A 14,160-nucleotide genomic window follows, 5' to 3' on the forward strand; every position below is an offset into this window, starting at 1 on the left:
GTCGTAGCTGGGATTTTAAGTACATCTTCACCATTTGACAGAGTGGGAGTCCAACAACACAACTCCCACTCTGAGAATGCACCCTGGGGTGGAGTCTATGTTTATCGTAAGTGGAAGCTCAACTCTTAGCACAGAATTATAAAACGTTCTGGGGATGTGGTTAATAAGACTAGATCTATATATAAAGTCAAATCCTATTTTAATATTATGCCTGTGGGTAAAATTCACTTTAAGAACGTCAAATGATTGTCCTCCAAGCAGGCAAATGAAAATTATGTTCTATTCTTCATAAAGCTGACAAGAGGAGAATGTGTCTCTGAGCCATAGAATATGAACAAAAGCAGGATTGGCTATGATTGCCAACCTGCCTGTCTTTTGAGAGACTGACAGTGCTGATGCTCAGAGTTTAAAAATCAAATCTGAGAGATGGCATACACATGAATAAATCAGCATACCTTAATATCTCTTTAATTCAGCACCCTGAACCCCATTTCCTCTTGAAAAAAATAAAACCTAGATCATTTACTTGGGTAGGCTCTAAGTGTTGTAATTATTCATTTAAAATCTCAAAGAGGTTTCTTGTTAAATATTAATATTTGGTGATAATGGAGAGAATTATGCCAGTTTAACAAGCTTGAAGCAGTGCTATAAGCAAGAAGGTATTCAATAGATGGTTTTGATTAGGGTTATAATAATGAGCTACTTATTTTGTAGATGAAAATGAAGAGCCAAACAACTTAGCCAATATGATGGTTATTATTTCTACAGTGGTAAACATTCTGATTTTTCTATATTATCATTAAGATGTAGATAATTACCAGCTCTTTCTATGTTCGTGAATTTTGTCTTAGAAATCTTCTCAAAAAGTTTAATATTACTATGGACAACCAACTTATCTCCTAGAGAAAATAAACAGATTAATAAAGTTTCTGAAAGTGTTCAGAGCCCTTCAGAAATATTTGCTCTGAGTATGTAAATGCTATGAGTTTACATAAGTGATTTCAAAAATGAGAAGATAAATTAATAGGCAAGGCTCACTTTCCTATGACCAATTTGTAATTCTTAAAATCAGATTCCATTATAATTCAAGTCCTCAGAGTTACTCATTTGACTCTGTTGTTGGTAGAGCTAGGAGATTCATTCAAGTGTGAAAATTGCTGGTAGATTATAATGGGCTGAAGAACTCAGAGTAAACTATTCATTAACTTAGCATCATATCACCACAGACAACCCAGGACATTAAACTGATGTGTTTTACCAGGATTCATATCCCTTACAGAGGAGTGTATGCTAATAGCACATGTAAACTGATCTTGGTATCTTAGAATGTATGCCATTAGCCTGGTTCTACCCACTGAGGAGACCAAATGATTGACTCACTCACAAAAATTCAAGGAGAATAGGCCCCAAATCATGGAATCAGTGCATAAATAGGTTTTTTCTTTTCTTTTCACGTGTCCAGTCTACATTCAGTAAGAGGAGCACTTTTTCTTTCCTTTGAAAAAATACTTTCCCATTGCGTTCAATCTTTTTTTTTTTTTTCCAATTTGAATATGTTTACTCAAAATGATAGTATCTCCATGTCCTTAGGATCCAAGTGGCAGAGTCAACATGGCACTGTGAAATGTCCTGTTTTTTTTTTTTTTCAATCTTGATGGGATTGATAATTACAGAATCTTGATGGGATTGATAATTACAGAGCTTCTTCCCCTACCTACCCTGGACATGTGACCCAAGCTCACAAACTCAGCCTCTCTTTCTTGATAATGAAATATTTGAGGAAAGTGTTCTTCCTAAAATCTGATTATACAGCCTTTCAGGTTGTCTCGGTTATTCAATTTCTTCCCAATAAAGCTCTATTTTGTTTAAATTAAGGGGGGAAGGGACCTTAATGGAAACAACCAAACAACTAAACAAATGTAGAAAGCCCAAGGAAATATGGAAACATGAAAGAGATGATGTGAGAGAAATCCACAAGCCACATTAGGCTGGATACACAGTCCTTAGAAATAACAAAGGAGAGCCTGAGATTGGTGTAGTGACATGCACTTTGGAGCAAGAGGCAAGAAACCCAAGATAATTCACTTATTTCACAGAAAAAGTCATGGAAACTCAGAACTTACTGAAGTTATTTACGTAGAACCAGCACTTCAGTTGACATGTCCTGAATTCCAATTCCAATTTGCTATATTTATTTTTGCTATATTTATGTCATATTCTAACTTCCTCTAAATTTTGCTTACTCACTTTTTAGGCTTTTGATGTATACTAAATCTATGGCTGCTTCCAGAATTAGACTATATACTCTGAGAAATCAAATATATTTTCCAAAAGCTGAACTTAAACTGAACATAAGAAACTGGAATACACTTTTCTCTGACTTACACTTCCATCCCTCTGAGCTAGACACCTTTGCATCCCATTCATTTTCAGTTTCATTCTCACATTTCAGTTTTTTCTTACTTCAGACTTTTCTACTTTATCTCTGTCCCAAAGGAAATGATTGATCCTGGAAAAAGTAACATGGCCTTCTGGCAGATGCAGTTAAGCCTATGACTCATGAAGTCAGACCTGCTGGCAAAGAAGATAGGAATAAAGCAGATTAGACAAGATAATGGGCATTTATTTTAGTTTGGTAGTTGAATTGAAAATCAAATTTAACCAGAGTCAGTAGGTACTTATAGAATATCTCATATGTTTCCAGCACTGTTCTAGACTTTCTGAGAACTAGAAAAACAAAAACTATTCTTCAAAGAAATGAAGAATACTTTTTTATATTTTATATTTATATAAATATATTTATATATTATAAATTATATATAATAAATTATATATTTATATATTATATATTTTATATATAAATGAAGAAAGATTTTTATAAGAAAAACTTGACTGTATGCTAACAACAAAAGGCACCATGTAAATAAGAGGTAGGTTGTATTTGGCATGCCATAGTTTTATATTCTCTCTGAGAAAGTACTTCTCTAATCCATTGGTCATGAAATCTCAGTCACAAAATGAAAACCATTTAAAATTAAAGTTGGCCATACTCCAGTGCTTGTGAATATCCACCATGGAATTTAAAACAAAACAAAAATTGAGGGTGCCTGGGTGTCTCAGTGGGTTAAGCTGCTGCCTTTGGCTTAGGTCATGGTCTCAGGGTCCTGGGATCGAGCCCGCATCAGGTTCTCTCCTCAGCAGGGAGTCTGCTTCCCTTCCTCTCTCTCTCTCTGTCTGCCTCTCTGCCTACTTGTAATCTCTGTCTGTCAAATTAAAAAACAAAACAAAACAAAACAAAAAACTTAAAAAAATTGAAGGAAAACAAAACCAACCAACAAACAAACAAATAAAAACTAAAGCCAAGGGCGCCTGGGTGGCTCAGTGGGTTGGGCCGCTGCCTTCAGCTCAGGTCATGATCTCAGAGGCCTGGGATCGAGTCCCACATCGGGCTCTCTGCTCAGCGGAGAGCCTGCTTCTTCCCTCTCTTTCTCTGCCTGCCTCTCCATCTACTTGTGATTTCTCTCTGTCAAATAAATAAATAAAATCTTAAAAAAAAAAAAAAACTAAAGCCAAAAAGAAATCATGAAAGCTCCACATCTAATTTCCTTTCAAGAAACTTGAAGTCATTTAGAAATAATCTTTTACTTTTCCAATCCATTTCTCTGAGAGAGAATTGAGGTAAAATTCTGAATTCATACTTTACCCCACTTCCAGACTATAAATGGGAGAGGTTAATTGTGAGTTGAAAAATGTTTGAAACATTATATATAATATATATATTGAAATATATATAGCATAATAAAATATAGTTTTATGGACCCTTGTGAGGCCATGGAGGAATTTAAGTACAAAAGTTGGAACATTAATACTTTCTTCTAGTCTGGCTGAGAACCCATTGTTCTCCAAGAAGAGTAGTATAACTGAAGGAAGACCACTCCCATAGCAAATTCATCCACTTTGTCCAATCGCAGACATAATTTTAGCAGAAATAAAAGCCAGTACATCAGTAGGCTGTATCTTGAAATCAGGAAGTGTGATCACCTCAATTTCTTCTTGCTCAAATTTTTTTGTTTATACAGTGGTTTTTTTTGTGGTTCCATACATTTTTTTTTAATTTCTTTTCTATTTCTATAAAAATGCCATTGGAGTTGATAGGAATTGTATGGGATCAGTAGATAACTTTGGGTAGTATGAACATTGCAACGATATTAATTTTTCCAATTATTGAACATGGATTATCTTTTTACTAATTTGTGTCTTCTTCAATTTCTTCCAACAATGTTTTATACTTACCAGTGTACAGATCTTTACAACTGTGGCTAAATTTATTGTGAAGTGTTTTGTCCTTTTTTGATGCTATCATAAATAAGATTGTTTTTTAAAATTCCTCTTTGAATAGTTTGTTGTGGGTGCATAGAAACAACATAGAAACTGGTATCTACGTTGATTTTGTTATCCTGCAACTTTTCTGCATTTGTTTATTTTAAGTTTTTGGTCAAATATCATGTTCATCTACAAACAGATTTTACTTTTTTCTCTCCATTCGAAATGCTTTTTGATCCTTTCATGCCTAATTGCTCTAGCTACAACTTATGCTCCTATGTTGAATAGAAGTGGCAAGACTGGCATTCTGATCTTAGATGAGGACTTTTGAGCTTTTCAGCACTGAGTGTAATGTTGCCTGTGAGCTTGTCATATATGCCTTACATGTAAGCTTGTTGTATATGACCTTTATTATATAGAGGTGCATTCCTTCTATGCCTACTTTTTTTAGTTTTTATCATAAAATGATATTGAATTTTGTCACTTTTCTTCATCTGTTGATATGATCATGTGATGTAATGTGTATGCTTCATTCAGTTAATGTGGTATATCACACTTACTGATTTGTTTATGTTGAATCATCTTTGTATCCCAGGAATAAATCCCATTGATCATGGTGTATGATTCTTTTAATGTATTGTTAAATTTGGTTTACTAGTACTTTGTTGAGTTTCTGCATCTTTGTTCATCAGGGATATTGGCCTGTAATTTTATTCTTGTGGAATCTTGTCTGGCTTTGGTGTCAGGGTAATGGTGGTCTTAAAAGATGATCTTGGAAGCATTCCCTCTTTTTCAATTTTTCAAATGAGTTTGAGAAGGACTGGTATTAGTTCTTCTTTAAATGTTTGATAGAATCACCAGTGCAACCATCTACTCCCATGTGTGTTTTTCTTTTGGGGGAAGTTTTTGATTACTAATTCAATCTCCTTACTAGTAATAGGTCTGTTCACATTTTCTAATTTTTCATAAATTTGTTTTAGTAAGTCATAAGGCCTTAGGAATTTATCCATTTCTTCTAGGATATCATATCCATTTGTTGATATATAATTATTTATAGTACCTTCACATTATCCTTTGTATTTCTGCAGTATAAATTGTTATATCTCCCCTTTCATTTATAATCTTATTTGAGTGATTATTCTTTTCTTTAAAGATTTTGTTTATTTATTTACCTGAGAGTGAAAGAATGCATGCTAGTTGGGGAAGGGGCAGAGGGAAGAGGGAGAACTGGGCTTCACTGAGCAGGGAGCCCAATGTGGGGATCAGTCCCAGAACCTTGGGATCATGACCTGAACTGAAGGCAGCTGCTTAACCTACTATGCCACCCAGGTGCCCCTTGGGTGATTATTCTTTTTGTAGTGATTACTCTTATTAAAGGTTTGTCAATTCTGTTTGTATAAAAAATTAGCTCCTAATAATAATAATTTTAATAATAATAATAATCTCTTTAATAATATTTTCTATTGTTTTCTAGTCTACTTCATTTATTTGTGCTATAATACTTACTGCTTCTTTTTTCCCCTGACTTTGGGCTTAGTTTGTTTTCTTTCTCAAGTTTCTTAAGTGCAAAGTTGGATTATTCCTTTGAGATCTTTCTTAATGCATTTATCACAAAACCTTCCATCTCAGAATTACTTTTTCTGCATTCCATAAGTTTTGGTATGTTGTACTTCCATTTTCTTTTGTTTCAAGATATATTTTTATTTTCCTTTTTTTATATGTATATAATTCTTTTTTTTTACTGAGATATCATTAACATACAACATCATATTAGTTTCAGACATACAACATAATGATTCGATATTTGTATGTAACCAAATAATCCCCACCATAAGTCTAGTTAACATCTATTACCATACGTAGTTAGGAAAAATTGTTTTTTCCTTGGGATGAAAACTTTTAACATTTGTTCTCTTATATTTTCCTTTTGATTCCTTCTTTTACTCATTGGTTATTCAAGAGTATGTGTTTTTAATTTTGTATTTAATAATTTTGTATTATTCCTCCATTAATGACTTCTAGTTTTATACCATTCTGGTTGGGAAAGGTATATGAACTTATTTTAATTTTCTTAAATTTATTAAGACTTGCTTTTTTCCTAACTATGATCCATTCCATGATTGGTTGAGAAGAATGTGTATTCTACTACATACACTCCATATACCCCTCATATATCCATAGCCTCCTCCATTGCTAACATTACTCACCAGAATGGTACTCGTGTGGTCAAGGATAAAACTACATTAAGACCTCTTAATCATCGAAAGACCATAGTTTGCTTTAGGGTTTTGTATGCTTTATGGATTCGAACAAATGTATAGTGATATAACTATTATTAAAATATCATACAAGATAATTTTACTAACCCAAATCGCTCTGTGCTCTCCCTATTTATTCTTTCCCCATCCCCATACCTGGTTACCACTGATTTTATTGTTTCCATGATTTTGGCTTTTCTATAATGTCATAGTTAATATCATACAGTATATAGCCTTTTCAGATTGGCTTCTTTTATTAGTAATATGTATTTTAGGTTCCTCCTTGTCTTCTCATGGCTTAAGAGCTCATTTTTTGAGCTCTTAATAATATTTTATACCTGTATACACTACAATTTACTTATTCATTCACCTACTGAAGGACATTTTGGTTGCTTCTAAGTTTTGGAAAAGATAATAAGATGTTATAAGTGTTTACATGTAAGTTTTTGTGTAGATACACGTTTTCAACACCTTTGACAAACAGCATGAAACATGATTGCTAGATTGCTTGGTAAGAGTATATTTAGTTTTATAAGAAATCACCAAACTGTCTTCCAAAGTGGCTGTATCAGTTTTCATTCCCAGCAGCAATGTATGAGTGTCCCCATTTCTTCACATCCTCACCAACTTTTGTGTCTTTTATTTTTGACATTGTGACCATATCTTGGTGAAAATCTTTTAATATTCAGATTAGTCTGGGTACTTCAGGTATCGTGAGTCTGTAGATTTATTTCCCTCTCAGCTTTGGAAAGCTTCTGTCATTATTTCTTTGAATAAACTTTCTGCCCCTTCCTGCTCCTTCTGGGACCCCCATAATACATATACTATTGTTTTTCAATGTGCCAAAAGCCTCATAGGCTCCCTTCAGTCTGTTTCATTCTTGTTTGTTTGTTTGTTTTTCCTTCTTCTGACTGGATAATTTCAAAAGATCCCTTTGAGTTTGCTATTTCTTCTGCTTGATCAAGTCTGTTGTTGAAGTTCTCTGTTGATTTTTTTTTCAGTTAAGTAATTGTGTTGTTTAGCTCCAGAATTTCTCGAGTTTCTTTTTATAGTTTCTATCTCTTTGTTGAAGTTTTCATTTTGTTTATGTATCATTTTCTTGATTTGTTTTTAGTTTTCTTTGTTCCTTGTAGCTGAGTTTAAGACAATTATTTTTATTTTTTTGCAGAGCAATTGGTAGATCTCCTTTTCATTGGGTTAATTTTTTTCCTTTGTGGTGTTATGTTCCTTGATTCCTCATATTCCTTGAAGCCTTGTGTTACTTCTTCACATTTGAAGAAGTAATATATTCCATTGGTCTGCTGATTGGCTTGAAGAGAGAAGGAGCTTCAGCAACTTAACTAAAGATTTTGTGGTCTTTCTTATGGATATTCCCACCCTACTTTTCCTCTTTTCTATCAGGTAAGAAGTCCTAGGATTGCACACCATCTCTTGATCCCACAGAATCAGGCCTATACACAGAGCCTCTCATTTATATTCCCCATGGCATTGTTCAAGGTGCCTTCTCTCCCATTCTTCAGGGTCAAGCCAGCTACTGATGTCCATGTGATATCTCTGCAGGCTTTGATGTGCCTTTTCTGGAGGTTCATGCTCACCATCTGTTGAGGTTCATACTATGTTATCTACAAGAAAACAGGAAGACTCTCTGTGGAGATTCATATGTATGATCCTGGGTACATTCAGAGAGCTATAGGTATGTGTCTGCCAGTTGTGGATGGGGAGCTATAAGTGAGGTTTCCCATGGGTTAATGGGTGGACCTCTTGATGAAGTCTGTAAGCTGTCAGGGGGATCAGTGGCCAGTTTTTTATATATGTACATGATTGGTCTGAGTTCCTGCTACTTTTACTGCACCTAGCTCCCCCAGACTACTGAGACATGCTGATCCCCTCCATCATCTGGGTGAGGCAAGACAGGAATGGGCCTCTTAGGCAATGTTCCACAAGCCTGGAAAAGCTGGTCACTCAACATACTCTCGCTTTCCTCTGTGGGAGAAATCATGGGCTGAAAGGGGTCTTTCTCACTGATTATAGGGTGGGGATGACATGGGTAAGGTGAAACCATTTTTTTTTCACCCTCTTCAGTGCATCTATTTTCAGGTTTTTTTTTGTTTGTTTGTTTTTTGCTGATACAGAGTGCTAGAACCACCACTGAATTTCCAGATTGTCACAGAGGTATTCCCATCTATGTTCTGAATACTAGATGTGCTCATTATTACTGGCATATTATTACTTCTAGGCACTCTCACTCTCTCACTGACATAACAAAGAAATGTATGTATTTATATTAACTTCTGTATACACATACATACATTGTTTTGTTTTGTTTTGTTTTGGTTTTGGTTTTTTGAGAGAGAGAAAATGCATGAGCAGGAAGGGGCAGAGAGAGAAGGAGAGAGAATCTGAAGCAGGCTACTTGCTCATTGCAGAGCTTGATGTGGGGCTTCTTCTCACAGCCCTGAAATCATGACCTGAGCTGAAATCAAGAGTTGGACACTTAACTGACTGAGCCACCCAAGTGCCCCTACACACATGTATTTCTGTATGTGGTGATCTGTATCTCTATTAAGCTAAACAAGAGTTCATACTGTCTGAAACTCTAATCCATTACCGTATTGATCTTTTCAACTTCTCCCTCTATTTATATATAATCTTTCACTTCAACAGTGAGAAATATATGGCTTCTGCCATAACTATACATTTGCTTAATTTTTCAGTTTCACTGTACATATATAATAGTTTCAAAATTGTTAATCCATACCACCATGAGAAACAACTTTAAAGAGGACAGTGATGATGTGAAGTTCCTTTTGCCTTTAGTTATGCAGAATACATTTATTTCCAGAGCTTCCAGATCAGCTTCTTTTTTTTTCCACCCCATTCAGTGAAGTTTTTTCGTACATGCATTAGAGTTCGATTCTTTGCTTACATTCTATGTTCCATTCCAAGATCCCTGAACCACCTCAGTGAGTTTTAAAAATTTCTATAGATTTTTTATTCTTAGTGCTATAGAGCTCTTGGGTTTTAACAAACATATGATGCCATATATCCATCATTATGGTATCACAGAGAATAGTTTTGCCCATTAAAAAAAAAAGAAAGAAAGAAAAAAATCCCCTATGCTTCACCTATTCAATCCTCCCTCCCAACCCTTGACTCCTGGCAAGTACTTCTCTGTTTACTATCTCTCTTTCCTTTTTACAGAATATCATATAATTAGACTCTTTCAGTATATAGCCTTTACAGATAGGTTTCTTTCACTTAACAAAATTCATTTAAAATTAACCCATGTCCTCATGTGGTATGAGACCTCTTTTTTTCTTTTATCATCAAATAGTATTCTGTGTATGACCACAGGTCCACACACCTATTAAGGCACATTTTGGATGCTACTTGTTTTTAAGGATATGAATAAAACTGTTATAAACATGTATGTGCAGGTTTTTGTGTGGAAATAAATTTTTAAATCACTTGGGTACTAGGAGCTCAATTATCAGATTATATGGGAAGATACTAGAGATCTCCATATAAAACTAAATTACAAACCTTCAAGGAGCTGATTGTCTGGTAGTAGAGAAAAGCATGTAAAGCAACACTTAAGAAACACTGCAGGGAGAACTAAATAAAGCATGCTGTGGAAACCTTGAAGAAGGGTAAAGGTATTTATTCCATTAAAATCATAACCTGTCTTGGTATGAAAAGGAGGAATGAAAGGCCAAACTTATTTGAGAAAATTGTTAAATTTCATTTGGTTCTTGAGTTCCACAGAGGGCTAAAAATCTAAATATAAATGATATTAATAATGTTCAACAAGGACAGGATAAACTGGAAAATACAATTTTTATATACACAATTTTTTTAATTTTACATTTTCTATAATATACATTCAGATTAGCTACTTGAATAATAAAATATTTAAAACTACATTCTAAAAATATCATTTTCAATTCCTATAGTATCATTTTCATTTTCTTTATTTTGTAAGGAGTATTATTTCCCCCTAATATGAACAATAATTTTTATATTCAAGATTTCTAAATGTGTGTGTTTTTTTAAAGCTTAAACAATTGCACATAGCATGCAATTTTCAAATACACACAGGTCCACTGCTGATGCATCTGGCTTACTGTTTGACAGTAATGGACAGATGGCCTATAAGTGCAATACAGTACTCTGAAGAAAGAATGGAAGAGCAAACAGAAAAGTGGGGGAGCCTAGTGAAATTTCAACAGTGAAATAAATTGTCAAACACATATTCTGCAGCTAATCAGAATGTTTAAGTTAGCAGTGTAATGTCATAAAACTAACTCAGTTTTAGGGTTAGATCTCAGTTCAGAATCTGCTCTGCTACTGTAGGCTTAGGCAAGTTACCCTGAGCTTCACCTGTAAATTGGAATAGTAGCTGAAATATGTAGAGTACTTATGGGCCAGACACATACCAAGCATTTTACTTGGATTAGCTTTTATTAACCTTAATATCAGCTCTGCAAAATACATGCTAATATTTTCCTCACTATGTAGATGAGAACCATGCCCTGCAGAAAAAGATCAAGAGATTCAGCCAAGATACAGAACTGGTAGGTGGTTGCATCATGGCCATCTGGACAGTGGTCACGTGATTCTAGTTCTAACCTGCTTCAGTGTTTTCTCAATAATGGGAACTCTTCTCATGCCTTCAAGAATTCCAAAGGCTTTTGATGAGGTCCAAAAATTCATCTTCGCTTTTGTTTCCTTTGCCTTTGGAGACATATCTTGAAAGAAGTTCCTGTGGCTGATATTGAAGAGATTACTGCCTATGTTCTCCTCTAGGATTCTGATGGATTCCTGTCTCACATTGAGGTCTTTTATCCATTTTGAGTTTATCTTTGTGTACGGTGTAAGAGAATGGTTGAGTTTTATTCTTCTACGTATAGCTGCCCAGTTTTCCCAGCACCATTTATTGAAGAGACCGTCTTTTTTTCCACTGTATATTTTTTCGTGTTTTGTCAAAGATTATTTGGCCATAGAGTTGAGGGTCCATATCTGGGCTCTCTACTCTGTTCCACTGGTCTATGTGTCTGTCTTTATGCCAGTACCATGCTGCTTGGTGATCACAGCTTTGTAGTAAAACTTGAAATCAGGTAACGTGATGCCCCCAGTTTTATTTTTGTTTTTCAACATTTCCTTAGCTTCTGCACAGCCAAGGAAACAGTCAAGAAAACAAAGAGGCAACCCACGGAATGGGAGAAGATATTTGCAAATGACAGTACAGACAAAAGGCTGATATCCAGGATCTATAATGAACTCCTCAAACTCAACACACACAAAACAGACAATCATATCAAGAAATGGGCAGAAGATATGGACAGACACTTCTCCAATAAAGACATACAAATGGCTATGAGACATATGAAAATATGTTCATCATCAGTAGCCTTCAGGGAGATTCAAATTAAAACTACATTGAGATATCACCTTACACCAGTTAGGATGGCCAAAATTAGCAAGATAGGAAGCAACATGTGTTGGAGAGGATGTGGAGAAAGGGAACCCTCTTACACTGTTGGTGGGAATGTAAGTTGGTGCAGCCTCTTTGGAGAACAGTGTGGAGATTCCTCAAGAAATTAAAAATAGAACTTCCCTATCTACTGTTGAACTCCTGTGTATTTACCCCAAAGATACAGATGTAGTGAAAAGAAGGGCCATCTGTACCCCAATGTTTATAGCAGCAATGGCCATGGTCGCCAAACTGTGGAAAGAACCAAGATGCCCTTCAATGGATGAATGGATAAGGAAGATGTGATCCATATACACTATGGAGTATTATGCCTCCATCAGAAAGGATGAATACCCAACTTTTGTAGCAACATGGACGGGACTGGAAGAGATTATGCTGAGTGAAATAAGTCAAGCAGAGAGAGTCAATTCTCATATGGTTTCACTTATTTGTGGAGCATGACAAATAGCATGGAGGACATGGGGAGTTAGAGAGGAGAAGGGAGTTGGGGGAAATTGGAAGGGGAGGTGAACCATGAGAGACTATGGACTCTGAAAAACAATCTGAGGGTTTTGAAGGGGCGGAGTGGGAGGTCGGGGTACCAGGTGGTGGGTATTATAGAGGGCATGGATTGCATGGAGCACTGAGTGTGGTGCAAAAATAATGAATACTGTTATGCTGAAAATAAAAAATAAATTATAAATAAATAAATAAATAAATAAATAAAATCTTAAAAAAAAAAAAAGAATTCCAACGGCTTTGAGTAAAGCTTTGTAGAGTTCCCGCACATATTATAGGTCTTCCTGTCATTGTGAAGACTGATGAGAGGAGAGTTACCTTCAAGCTGTGTTCAAACAAAATAAACATAGAGAACCACTGCTTTATCTGTTTCTCCTCTCTTCATTCCCTCTCTCTTCCCATAATACTTTGCTTCAGTAAAGCACTTACTTTTCCTACCAGCAAGAGGATTACCCTTAATATCCTTCCCACAGCAGCCACTTTTTCAGCCAGAAAACAGCATTAAATCCAGGAAGAAATGAAGAGAGATGAGGACACATTAAAAAACCAGGACACCATTGAACTTGGAGAGAAATTTATGATCAGCAATAGGTATTTTGTAAACCAGATTGGAGAGGTACAAATTCCCTGCAATAATGCAGATGAAGAAATAATGCAGATGCAGATGCAATAATTACAGATGAAGTAATCAAAAATATTCTTGCAACAGTTTGCCTCAATCACTGAAGTGGCCATCCCAGTGCAACTATATGTTCTAAGAGAACAACATGTGGCTTAGATAAGATCAGTAGGCTCTGAAGTACTCCAGATGAGAGCTACAGACCAGACCACTACAGAAATATGTGCTTGGCTAAAGTTTTTACACAGTTCTGGAAAAGAGGAATAGGAAGCTTATACCACAACACATACTTTTACATAGTTGTTGCAACTCCTCAAAATAAGCCTTATTATGGAAATGTATAGATAGAAAATAAAAAAATTGGGATTTGAACTCAGAAGTACTCTACATCAAATATATGTTTTTTTCTTTTTTAATATAACCCCTTGTTGTGGTTCTTAATTTACTCTTTTAGTAGTCTTTTTTAAAAAATTTATTTAAATTCAATTAGCCAACATAGAGTATATCATTAGTTTTTGATGTAGTGTTCCATGATTCATTAGTTGCATCTAAGAGCCAGTGCTCATCACAACTTTGTAAAGTGTTGGGTTAAGAATTCCCCAGGTACTGTTATAAATATCTAGGCTGTATGTACCCTAATTAACTATTACAGTAAAAATGCTAGTGTCCAGAGTAGGCAATGCAGGTAAGAAATGCTTCTTATAAAAGATAAATTCCAGAATTAGTTCTCATTGCAAAGGCCTCTGTCTCTCTAAATTTATCCTTCACTTGCTATATATAAATATTCTGCAGCGGTTAGGCAGTCTCTGTAACATGTTTAAAATACTGTTAGCTATAATTTTGGTCATGCTTTCCCCCTTATCCATAATGTTCATTTTCCTGCATTCTTTTTGTTCATATCTTACAGAGGAGTCCTCCTCTGCCACTGAGAAACATAGTTGTCGTGTATCTTTGGCACTGTTTACCTG

General features: G+C 35.2%; 1 pseudogene; it reads right to left on the reverse strand.

Annotated features, from left to right (window-relative positions):
• LOC101694138 overlaps nt 1-11,294 on the reverse strand; it is a 132,940-nt pseudogene extending 121,646 nt beyond the window's left edge.
• Nucleotides 11,295-14,160: the final 2,866 nt, after the last annotated feature.

Source organism: Mustela putorius, unplaced genomic scaffold (assembly GCF_011764305.1).
Source record: "Mustela putorius furo isolate JIRA1106 unplaced genomic scaffold, ASM1176430v1.1 tig00000179_pilon_pilon_pilon, whole genome shotgun sequence".
NCBI lineage: Eukaryota > Metazoa > Chordata > Mammalia > Carnivora > Mustelidae > Mustela > Mustela putorius.